We start from the raw sequence: 11,918 nt of genomic DNA, 5'->3' as shown, positions 1-11,918 counted from the left end.
CAAATATCAGTGAAAGGATCTTAGGCATTGCTAATTGACCACAGACATAGCTAAAAACATGGCAACTGACACAGGGTAGGAAATAATGTCTTCTCATAGATGCCATGTAATAGCCTTCTTTGTGCTTTGCAACTGATGGCTTGGACATTGTAAACTTCAAAGTAAAATCTGTGCTTCAAAAGATCAAAGGAATTCATACCAAAAGAGTATAAAAATAATCAGCTTTGTTTCACTTATATATATGGCAGACAGGACTGGGAACTATGAAAATAGATGTCACATTGTTCTAAGTTAAGGGCGGGTGCCTTTTCTACTGTGGAGGAGTGAATAACAATCCTGTTGTATTTGCAATTTACTAATTTAACAAATGCTATTCAAACAAGAGGGTAAATTTTGTATTTCTTAGTTTTATTTTTATTCTAGTTTCAGTTGTTTTTTTTTTTTTAGTTTTTTTTTAGTTTCAGTTTTTAAATCATGTATCAAGTTCCATTGTAAACCTCATGTTTCTGTTACCTACTTTGAAAAGCTTAAGCACCAGTAATAGTCTCTAATGGCAACTTAAGACATGTTGGACTTCAAAATACTAAGTTGCAATATCATGTTAGGAAAAAAAAAAAAAAACTTCAGAAATGAATCAGAGAAATAAATAATCTTTTATTTGGGAAGGAGTGGGTAGATATTTGTAGCCTCATTTCATTAATGGAGAGACTGATACCTAAGAAAATAATATCACTTAATTTACAAAGATTTCAATGAAAATTAATATCAATAACAATATGGAAATTCAACCAGGTTGAAGCCCAGAAGTATGATAATTCTAACAATGCTAGCCCTTGGTCTTTCAGGATTTACCTGAAAAAAGGTATAAATAGAAATAATAATATCATTAGCACATATCTTATCTTAGTCTATTATTATTTTTGTGAGGTCAAAATTATCCAAGTCCTCAAAATGGGCTTCATTTTCAAAGGTATGTTCACCACAAATAGTTATTTTTTAAATCCTATTGATGTTGACTTGCACATATGTTCAAAGTTTCTGAAACATGAATGATCTTAGATCATATGGAGAATCACAGATTATCAGCATTGGAAAGAATGTAAGAGATTGATCATCCAAACCAAGGACTTCCATTTTTACAGATGTGGCAGTTGAAATGCCAAGCAATTTCCATCACAGGAGAAGTAACTTAAAGTCACTTTAGGAGTGACCTCTCTATCACTCCCAGTAATTTGTTTGGTGAATTTGTGCTTCTTGTCCCCTTAACCTAAGATCTATAGAAAAAGCTTCATCAGAATTTAAACTACAGCTGCCCCTGGTCACTCACCCTCCAGGTTTCAGGACACAGCAGGCAAGGAAATAAGTCATCATCCTGCAGGGGTATCTTATCCAAATCAACAAGAGCTGCTGTTACACAACGAGGGCGGGAAAGAATGTGTTTGTCACCCAGTCATCCTGGTCATCTCTTAGTATTCTCTTGTGCAATTGTGATGATAAATAGACAAGTGTATCAGCAATAGCCTGAAAGGAGCATGGTGATCTGGGTTCAGACCTTTCAGGAAGGAGAGTCTGGGTTACCAGTTAATCCACCAAGACCAGCAGAGATGAGAGCCAGGGATAAGGGGAATCTAGAATGAATAGTAGAAAGGGAAAAGGTTTCAGTTGGATCACTGCAATGGTGGAGATATCAATCAGAATCTCAAAGGAGGTATTCCCAAAATTCATATGAACCAGATGTATCTGAGGAGTTCAAGGGGTAGACTACAATGAAATATCTAGATCGTTCTTCAGGACTGAAACACTTGTTTCTCCAATTTCTGACACTGCAAGCCAAGTCTGCTCCAGATACTGCCCTGAAAGGAAGAGACCCAACTTGCTCAATGTAATTCCTCCTTCTCAAAAGCAGCACACATTCAATAAGTGGTTTGCAGAGGAGTATAAAGACCTCATTGCCTCTAACCCAAGTCAGAACTGTCCTGCAGAGTCATCCCAGTTCAGGTGCCACAGTGGATTGACTGAGGCCTTTGCTGAGACTTCATTGCAGTCCAATTTCTTCCTCTTCCCTCACCACTTCTTTATTTCTGCTGATTCTGACTCCACATGCCCTAAATTTCCTTTCTAGGGAAACTAACTTTCAAAAGTCACTGACCCACTACTAAGTCTAGTAGTTAGTATTAGAGAAGACGAAATACAAGTTTTATGATGCCCAGGCAAACCAATTTCTCTTTATATTGTCTCTATTGAATTTGAAATCTGGACTTTTGCACTCATGCATACAAAACTATACATAGTATAATTTTATCAGAAGTCTGTGTAACCTGAATATCTCAGACATATATGTATGCTTAACACATTGCTGACCACTTCTTTTTTTTATAAATTTATTTTTTATTGGTGTTCAATTTGCCAACATATAGAATAACACCTAGTGCTCATCCCATCAAGTGCCCCCTCAGTGCCCATCATCCAGTCACCCTCACCCCCCGCCCACCTCCCCTTCCACCACCCCTAGTTTGTTTCCCAGAGTTAGGAGTCTCTCATGTTCTGTCTCCCTTTCTGATATTTCCCACTCACTTTTTCTCCTTTCCCCTTTATTCCCTTTCACTATTTTTTATATTCCCCAAATGAATGAGACCATATAATGTTTGTCCTTCTCCAATTGACTTATTTCACTCAGCATAATACCCTCCAGTTCCATCCACGTCAAAGCAAATGGTGGGTATTTGTTGTTTCTAATGGCTGAGTAATATTCCATTGTATACATAGACCACATTTTCTTTATCCATTCATCTTTCGATGGACACCGAGGCTCCTTCCACAGTTTGGCTATGGTGGACATTGCTGCTATAAACATCGGGGTGCAGGTGTCCCGGCGTTTCACTGCATCTGTATCTTTGGGGTAAATCCCCAGCAGTGCAATTGCTGGGTCATATGGCAGATCTATTTTTAACTCTTTGAGGAGGGTATTATGCTGAGTGAAATAAGTCAATCGGAGAAGGACAAACATTATATGGTCTCATTCATTTGGGGAATATAAAAATAGTGAAAGGGATAAAGGGGAAAGGAGAAAAAATGAGTGGGAAATATCAGAAAGGGAGACAGAACATGAGAGACTTCTAACTCTGCTGACCACTTCTAATGGAATAGTGCAATAGAGGATCCTATGCATTGAGATGAGATGTTGTTGGGAGAGAAGCAGCAAGTAGTTAGGGACATCTGCATGGAAAAAATGACCATATGTAGATTTAAATAACACCCATTCGAATGATGGAAATTTGATTGAAATTAACATAGTCAAAGGATCTGCTTTTGAGTAAATTTATCTAGAAACATTCAGGTAGACTGCTTAATTTCCTAAGGAATGTGTTTATGCCTATGTTCAGTTAAAATATATATGTACATGCACACACAAATACACACTACACAGCAAAATATCTCAAGCATTTGTTTCACTTACTCTAAACAACAAAAATGTGTCTTAATCTAACATAGGAATCAAGGTATCTGAGATGTTAGAGGTTTACTTTTTTAAGCATTTCCTGTCATAAAGTTCCTCTACCTAATATTTTAAAACATTTACATTTGATACTTAGTTGAGCAGTGTTCTTCAAGAGTTTTGATAATATGGTAACCACTGAAAATAACAATTGATCTTGTTTTACTTGTTTTAATGAGATATAAGAACAAAGTGGGATATTTTTTAGTAAACAATAATAATTCCAACCCCTCTGGTTAAAAACTTTCCGCTTCTTCATCCTACATTTTTTTTATACTCAATGGTAAGACCTTGGTCACATTGGACAATTAATAAGTGTTTGAGAACTTATTTAGAAATGATTGATATTTTTCTTTTCCCACATCTTCTCTTGCAAAAAGATCTGTTAAATTTAGACAGATGAACTGGGTGAAATTTAGAGATGAATGCAAAGAAAAATTAAGCTATTAGTTCTTTTTAAGATAGGAAATTAAAACAATTGAAATATTTTCTCTTTCATTCACAGAATAAGTCAGGATTCTGAGGGTCCCAGACACGGCAGCACATGGATGGAGACAAGATATAGCAGACTGAGAAATCCAAACAGTTTAATCCTGTATATTAGTCCATACAGACACATGCTTCTTCTCCTGCATGGGTAAGCCTCTTGCCCCTGACCAAAATCACTATAAGATAACAAGTTAAACTAGAATAGAGCCTGGTAATATATAGAAATGAGAGGAAAAGGGATAGAATGATAGAATGCAGTCTCTTATAATCATAAACATGCAGCCTGTAATACTTTTAAATTTTAACGTAAGTCAATGGAGCTCACCATCAACTGCATAATATGAATACCTGAATAAGAATATTACAAAAAGATAGATATAAGTTTTCCACTTAGTGCTTCTTTAGGGTACAAGTGTGAGCAAAGTATCTGTCATATACATACATATATATATATATATATATATATATATATATATATATATATTTGGGGTAATTTATCAACAGGAAATGGAATGGGAAGGCTGAAGAAAAAAGTACAAGTATAGACAACAAAGCCCTTAAAGAATTGACTGAGTGCAATGGTTAATCTTCTTTTTTTTTTTTTAAGATTTGATTTATTTATTCATGAGAGACCCAGAGAGAGAGAAAGAGAGAGAGAGAGAGAGAGGCAGAGACACAGGCAGAGGCAGAAGCAGGCTCCATGCAGGGAGCCTGACATGGAACTCGATCCCGGGTCTCCAGAATCACACTCTGGGCCTAAGGCGGCGCTAAACCGCTGAGCCACCCGGGCTACCCTGCAATGGTTAATTTTATTTGTCAATTTGACTGGTCCATGCTGTACCACATATTTGATTAAACATTATTCTAAGTGTGGTATAATTATAAAGTGTATTAAATACTTAATTATATATATCCTATTGGTTCTGTCTCTATGGAGAACCCTGACTAATACACTAAAGGAACAGGAAGGACTACATTGTACCCCATTATTCCCTCTCTCTTCAGAAAAGTTTAGTTGTGCACCTGAATAGTATGAGCTGGAACACAATGTACCATGTCAGACAAGGGACACTTTCCCAGAAATGAAGTAGAAGAAAAACCCAAAGCCAGAAGTTTGCTCTGAATATATACATATCCAGTTTCTACAACACTGTGGTAGAAACAACATCGGTGCTTAGTATTATAACATTTCTAGACCACTCACTGCTTGCTGTTTAACCCCAGCCATCAACAGCTTCCAGCAAAACTTCCTGTTGTTTCATTTGTCAGATGCAGTCTGATAAGAGCAAGGTGAGGAGTCAGGGTGGGCCACACTCTGCTTCTCATTTCTCATAAATAGGAATCCATCTGCGTACAGCATGCAGTGGTATATAAAACAAACCACAATGAAGGAGTTGTAGCAATCTTTTAACCTTCTGTATTTTGCAGAGTTCTCTCACCATATTTTGGAGTCAAGACAATAAATATTCGTTTCTTCTTTGTCTGCTCCTCTGTTCCAACTAGCCTGTAGGTCCTGGACCTTTAAGATAACATGGGCCTGTATGTAAGAGGTAACACACCTGGGTTCTTGATCAGATTTAACAACATCTGTAATTGTAGAAATAGAACATTAAATAAAAGGAAGTTCATAAACAATGGGACCCTGGAAGGCAGCCAGGCCCTCAGTCTTGAAAAAAGTGCTTACCACAGCTTAATACTAATAGCTGGACACAGGTGGAGGACAAAGCTACCCAGCCATTCTGAAAGTTCAACTTGAGGGATGTATTCAGATTTTTCAGAAATTTCTGTGTCTTCCTGGGGAAAAAAAAACACGCATATTCTTTTCAAAAAGTGTAATAGACTACAGCTTAACAAATGAGTTCCAGCTGTTTAAAATTAGATTACTAAAATAATTCCATATAAGAATATTCCCCCCCCCCAAAAAAAAAAAAAAGAATATTCCCTAGGAATATATCATTTTCATTAAGTTGGGATCTGGATGACTCATTCATTTAAGGTGCTAGTCTCCAAATTGAAGCCTAAGATAGTTAATAAGTATTAATAAGCATGCTGTTTGTAACAATCCTGTCTCCATTACTTAAATTGCCCATACTAAAAAAAAAAAAAAAATGCCATTTTTAAAAACAAAGTGCTTGAATCACCACCCAGAAGACACTAATCACACTAAAACTGTTTGACCCAGGGGAAAGCAACAGAATATAAACTTGAAGAATTCTGCACTGGGATGCAGAAAACATGAGTGATGATCTCTGTTTTACCACTTGTCAGTCACATGAATTTGGGCAACTTTCTTTTTTTTTAATATTTTTTTCTTTATTTATTTATGATAGTCACAGAGAGAGAGAGAGAGGCAGAGACATAGGCAGAGGGAGAAGCAGGCTCCATGCACCGGGAGCCCGACGTGGGATTCGATCCGGAGTCTCCAGGATCGCGCCCTGGGCCAAAGGCAGGCGCCAAACCGCTGCGCCACCCAGGGATCACTGGGCAACTTTCTTTACCTTAGTTGTCCAACTATGATATGGAGATAGTGTTTATAATGATAAACTTGCTTGAAGTCCACTGTAGCTGAATAATTCCATGACTTTTCTGCTATAAATTGTGTTTTTAATACATGTCTAAAAATTGTATTTTTTAAGGTTTTTATTTATTTATTCATGGGAGACACAGAGAGAGAGAGAGAGAGAGGCAGAGACACACGCAGAGGGAGAAGCAGGCTCCATGCAGGGAGCCCGACGTGGGACTCGATTCCAGGTCTCTAGGATCACGCCCTGGGCTGAAGGCGGCACTAAACCGCTAAGCCACCAGGGCTGCCCTAAAAATTGTATTTTTAATATATGCCTAAAAATCAAACATAGGCACGTGTAACTTGGCCCCTTAAATTGGTGGAAGTTTCCTCCATGATGTGCCTTATATTTCTTCCTAGGCTTTCTTAATCCTCCTTAATGTGAAAAAGTGACAAGGTCTTTTTTGGATTTTCTTTTCCTGGTCTTATGGAGATGTTGCCCCTTTAATTACTAAACCCACCACTCTTGTTTCTTTCACCTATCAGTTCATATTATGATAATTCATATGAATTTAGAAGATTATTCAAACATTGAATATTCTGTAAGTTCTACTTATTTGTCAGAAAGTTTACAAAATGATGCAAATGTTACATATTAAATACTAGTAGTTAGACATTCTGTACATAAAAACATCATAATATATTTACAATGCATATAGCCCCTCCTGAGCAGAGTGACTAAAAAAGCAATTTCTTCTTTAAAAATAAAATGCCATTGTCAAATAACTTAGGACCCTACAACCTAAAGACTCTAGACTCTAGAACAATTCCATATATACTCCTCCATATAGTCCTTTGTGCGAGTTTTTTTGTCCCTGTTTATCCTAGAAAGCAAACAAACAAAAAACCCTCCATCATCTAAGACCATGCTTTTGAAACAGCAACAAGTAAATGCACATAGATACATGTTGACAAATAAAGGGTGATTCAAGCCAAATAATAAGCCTGATGCATTTTCCTGGAATATCTTTTGAAGATCAAAATGAAAGTTTGTCTGATTTTCTAAAATAATAGGATACAAAACAATTCTCAAATTTCCTATATGCTTCTTGAGAAGATACTCCCCAAACCAGCTTCCCTACACTCTGAAGATATTTATTCTTACTCCTCTCCCATTTAGGAACACTTCAATGGAAGCATTTGAGGTAATTAGACCTAAGGAAATCTAAAAGTATCTCTTCTTTGAAATACAAAATGAACAATGTAGTAGAAAATACACATACCATTTTCTACAACAATATAGATAACTTGCATTCTAAGTTGGTATCTAAGTATATATTCTGAAATCCTTGGAAGTCTTTTTAGCATCAACAGTGTCACTGCCTGCAAGTAGAAATAGTTTTCAGAGGGAAGGGAATAAGAAAAATATAACAAGGAATTTACTCCCTGCCCCATCCTCACTCTCTGTCTTCTCATACAAGAACTAGCTTTCTCTAAAAACTATTTTGTTCACAGAATGTCATAGAAGGTCTGGTTTCCCTTTCACTCATCTCTTTCATATCAGTAAAGCTTAGGTCACAGACTTAACATGTCCTGTTCTTTGTTTGGAAAACAGTTCTGGAACACTAGGTATAGAGAGCAGAGAGGATTCCAGAGACCAGAGCCAGCTTCACTCTGAGTCAGAGACTACGGAAAAGACTGTGGGAAAAAGAGCTGGCCTCCAGGGACTTCCTGATCTGACTGCTCTTCGAAGTCACTCCTTTATCCCTGCAAGAAGGAGGGGGCTGAACCCTGTTCCCACCAGAGAATATCAACCACAAACCTCTTGGACAAGGACATGCACATACTCCACCCTGCCAAAGACAAAGGACAGTTTTCAAAGGGACAGATATAGCAAGTCACCAACAAATCAATCTACATGTTGTTTTTTACAGGGACAATAGCTTATGTTTTGTTAAATTAAAAAACTATCACATGCTTATTATACAAAATTCAGACAGCATATAAAAGCACAAGGAACAAAGTATAAGAAAATCATGTGAAATAGATATATGATTCTCTGATAATCTACTATGTGCCTGGCATTTTATAAAATGTATTAGTACTAATAAAGACACAGAGGCTGCTCTCAAGGAATTTATAACCTTATGGAAACTTTGCACTTGAGGCAGTCTCAAATAGGATGGCAAAAGAGATCACTGGATGTACAGATTTAAGCACTCAAGGTGATTGTTGGGTCCACAGAGTGTTGGCTGAATGCCAATGAAGAGGGGGCACTCTGGGCAGTTTCTCTTATTCCTCTCCAGGAGGACAAAGACTTATAGAAGGCCATGCTGAGAACAGAGGGCACACCAGGGCCTGTCGTATCTTTTTTTTTTTTTTTTTTTAATGACATTGAAGAAGCACTGACTCTGAGTTCAAAAAATAGCCCTGCCACACATAGTAATGTGGCCAACCCCTCTTAAAATGTCTTAGCTCGTTTTTTAAAACAAGCTTAGTAATGTCCACCTCAACACTGTGGTAGTATGTTAAGCCATTTATCTTCATAACAGCTCTATGAAGTAGCTACTTGATTGACACCATTCTGTGTAGGAAACCGAGACACAGAAAATCTGTGTAACTGGCCCAAGATCACCTACATAGTAAGTGGTAGAGCCTGGATTTGAACGCAGGCAGCCAAGCTCCCGAGTACATGCTCTAGGCTCTGTAGTGGTTAGTCACTACTGCCTTTTTCATCTCCCCTGAATTAAGTGAAAGCCTAATAGCTGCCATTTAAATAATAATCTGGTGAAGAAGGAGGGAGTGATTTTTTAGAGCCTGGGGAACTGACACCAAAGACTATGCTTTATAAAGTCTTAGATATTATAAAAATAATAATAGTTGATTGTCTTATCAGCTGAAAAGCATTATAGCAAGTAGTAGAATGGAGGGTATTATGCTGAGTGAAGTAAGTCAGTCGGAGAAGGACAAACATTATATGTTCCCCTACAGTGTGAAATAGTGGCTAAGAGAGACACCAGGATGCCTGGGTGCTGATCCTAAATCAGTCACTACTGAATGAACTCCACTACAATAAGCAAATCACTCAGTGTCTGGGCTTTGGCTTCTCCATTGATCAGGTGAGCAGGGTGTAATAGGTTACTAGTTCGTAATCTCTTGGTGATCATAAACCACTTTCATGCGTTCAGTGAGCTCTCCCTCCCGAAAAATGCATATAGATACATAAGACAGAAAGCTTTGCATAAAATTCAGCTATGAAATTGTATTATGTTTAAGTGTCAAACTGAAATGTAATATCCATGAGGGCAAGGGACTGGTCCTTTTCATGTCTATATCCCCAGTTACTATAACAGTACTTGGCTCCCTCAAACTATCAATTGAATGTATAAATAGATGAGGACTCCTAGTCTCCTTGAAATCAACCCATATTAACCCCAGACTAAGAACCTTGGATTGAATTATTTTTAAGGCCTTTATTTTGGTTCTGAAAGATCTAAAGTTGAATCACATGAAATTCTCAATACTCTGTTGCTTCTGACCAATAAAAATGGCAATTTCATGTCCTTCAACCTAACATATTAATTTAAAATTTTATTCACTCACCTAGTGACTATCTGTATGTTTTTGATATCTAGTGCTGTTTTAGTTCTAATCCTGTTGATCTGTGACAGCTGTTAGTCACCTTGCATCTACCACACAATGAAACCCAGGCAAGCAGATAAATATGTTACATTTCCTGCTTCTTGTGAACTGACTGTGAATGCCCATCTCTCTTTTAGGTACAATTCTTTTATACCTTAACTTTCAGTTTCTCCTTATATTACATTATTTGAAATTTATCAATACTTCTATAAATGCTTCCTTTAAGAGGTAGCAGCTACCTCTTACTCTTATAAGTCAGACTTCTGGAATAATTGTTAAAACAGAAGAAGTGTGTTCAACCAGAAGCAAAGCTTTTAAAAATGCTTGCCAAGTATAAACCTTGGGTTAATTAGAGTGTAAAATAGCTATTTCATTGTGCAGCTTCTGTGTTTGATCATAAAACATCCCAGCTAGCATTTATTCAGCATTATAGGTATCCTTTAACATCTAGTGTCCATTATTCAAGCATTGTGCATTGTGAATTTGAAAAGCCTCTGGAAATACTCTACTTTTGAATACTCTTAGTATTAAATTTTTTAAATGCCTGAAACAAGTAGAATACACTTTTATGAGTTAACTTGATGCAGCTTAACTACTGTGGCAATATTTCTGAAATATGCTATGCATATGTTGCCTAACTCAGTCTTAACTATTACATACAATGGCAATGATAATTTATTTGCATTTGTGAGGAAAGCAAAATGACAGTATATGGAAGTTCTATTGTGTGGTAAGGCCACTCCTTCCTCTTCTTAACCATAAAGATTTAATGAGTGGTATTTCAATGAGATTTCTACCAGCCTTCAGCTAAGCTGCCTCTTTTTCTTCTCTAAAAGAATGTTTCCATTAAGATGGGTTGAGGTCAGTTCAGGTAGAATTAAGATTAAAAAATAAACTAGAAAAACTTCCTGTGGAAAGGGTAAAAACTAAGAGAAGCCCAGTGCATAGCAATGTCAGCCAAATAAAGGGAACAGAAATAATGATATAGATATAGTTATAGTTATTATAACATTCAGTGTGTATTTCCCTAAACCATTCCTGCTGTCTGCTATATTTGTTATGAAGTCCAAAGTGGGGAAAAATTAGTAGAAGGTTTTTTTTTTCTTACTTTACTAGTTGCATTTTTTAAATATTTGGCTTGCTCATTGCTAGTTGGAGTTGTCCAAAAAATGATAGAATTGGATGAAAGAAATGAACATCTGAATCCTAAAGCAACTCAAATTCTTGAATGGGGCGTGTGTGTGTGTGTGTGTGTGTGTGTGTGTGTGTAAGAGAGGGGGCATAAAACAAAATCAAAAAGGTAGGCAAAAAAAATTAAAATTAAATACATTGATTCCTCAGTTGAACTAATAATACTGAAATTATCACTTTTGAAAAGGTACTTAATAAAAAGGAAAAGGAAACCAAAGAGATTGACTCTTCCAACCCAGAATTACCAAACTTTGTAGTCCTTTAATTCTCTATAGACACTCCCCTCTCATTCAGTCATGGAAAAGCAAACCTGAATATATTTTCTAGAAAGTGGATTTTTATAAACAGCCCATATAACTCTTCACATGAACTCTTACTGAAAATAATATTATAACCATATAGACTCAAGCATCCATACTCAGGGAACTTTTAGAGAGAATGAGATGATTGGGGGTGCGGGGGGGAATGAGAATCAGATCTACTTGTGAAGTATACTTGTAAGAAAAACAATAGGGAGAAACTTGAAACTCCTGATGATGATAAAAGTTTGAGAATTCTTTATTAATTTTAGTTATTCTATCTTTATTCAGATGAAGT

This window comes from Canis lupus, chromosome 4, assembly GCF_048164855.1.
Source record: "Canis lupus baileyi chromosome 4, mCanLup2.hap1, whole genome shotgun sequence".
Lineage (NCBI taxonomy): Eukaryota > Metazoa > Chordata > Mammalia > Carnivora > Canidae > Canis > Canis lupus.
The sequence above is the reverse complement of the archived record's forward strand: the minus strand, read 5'-3'. Positions refer to the sequence as shown.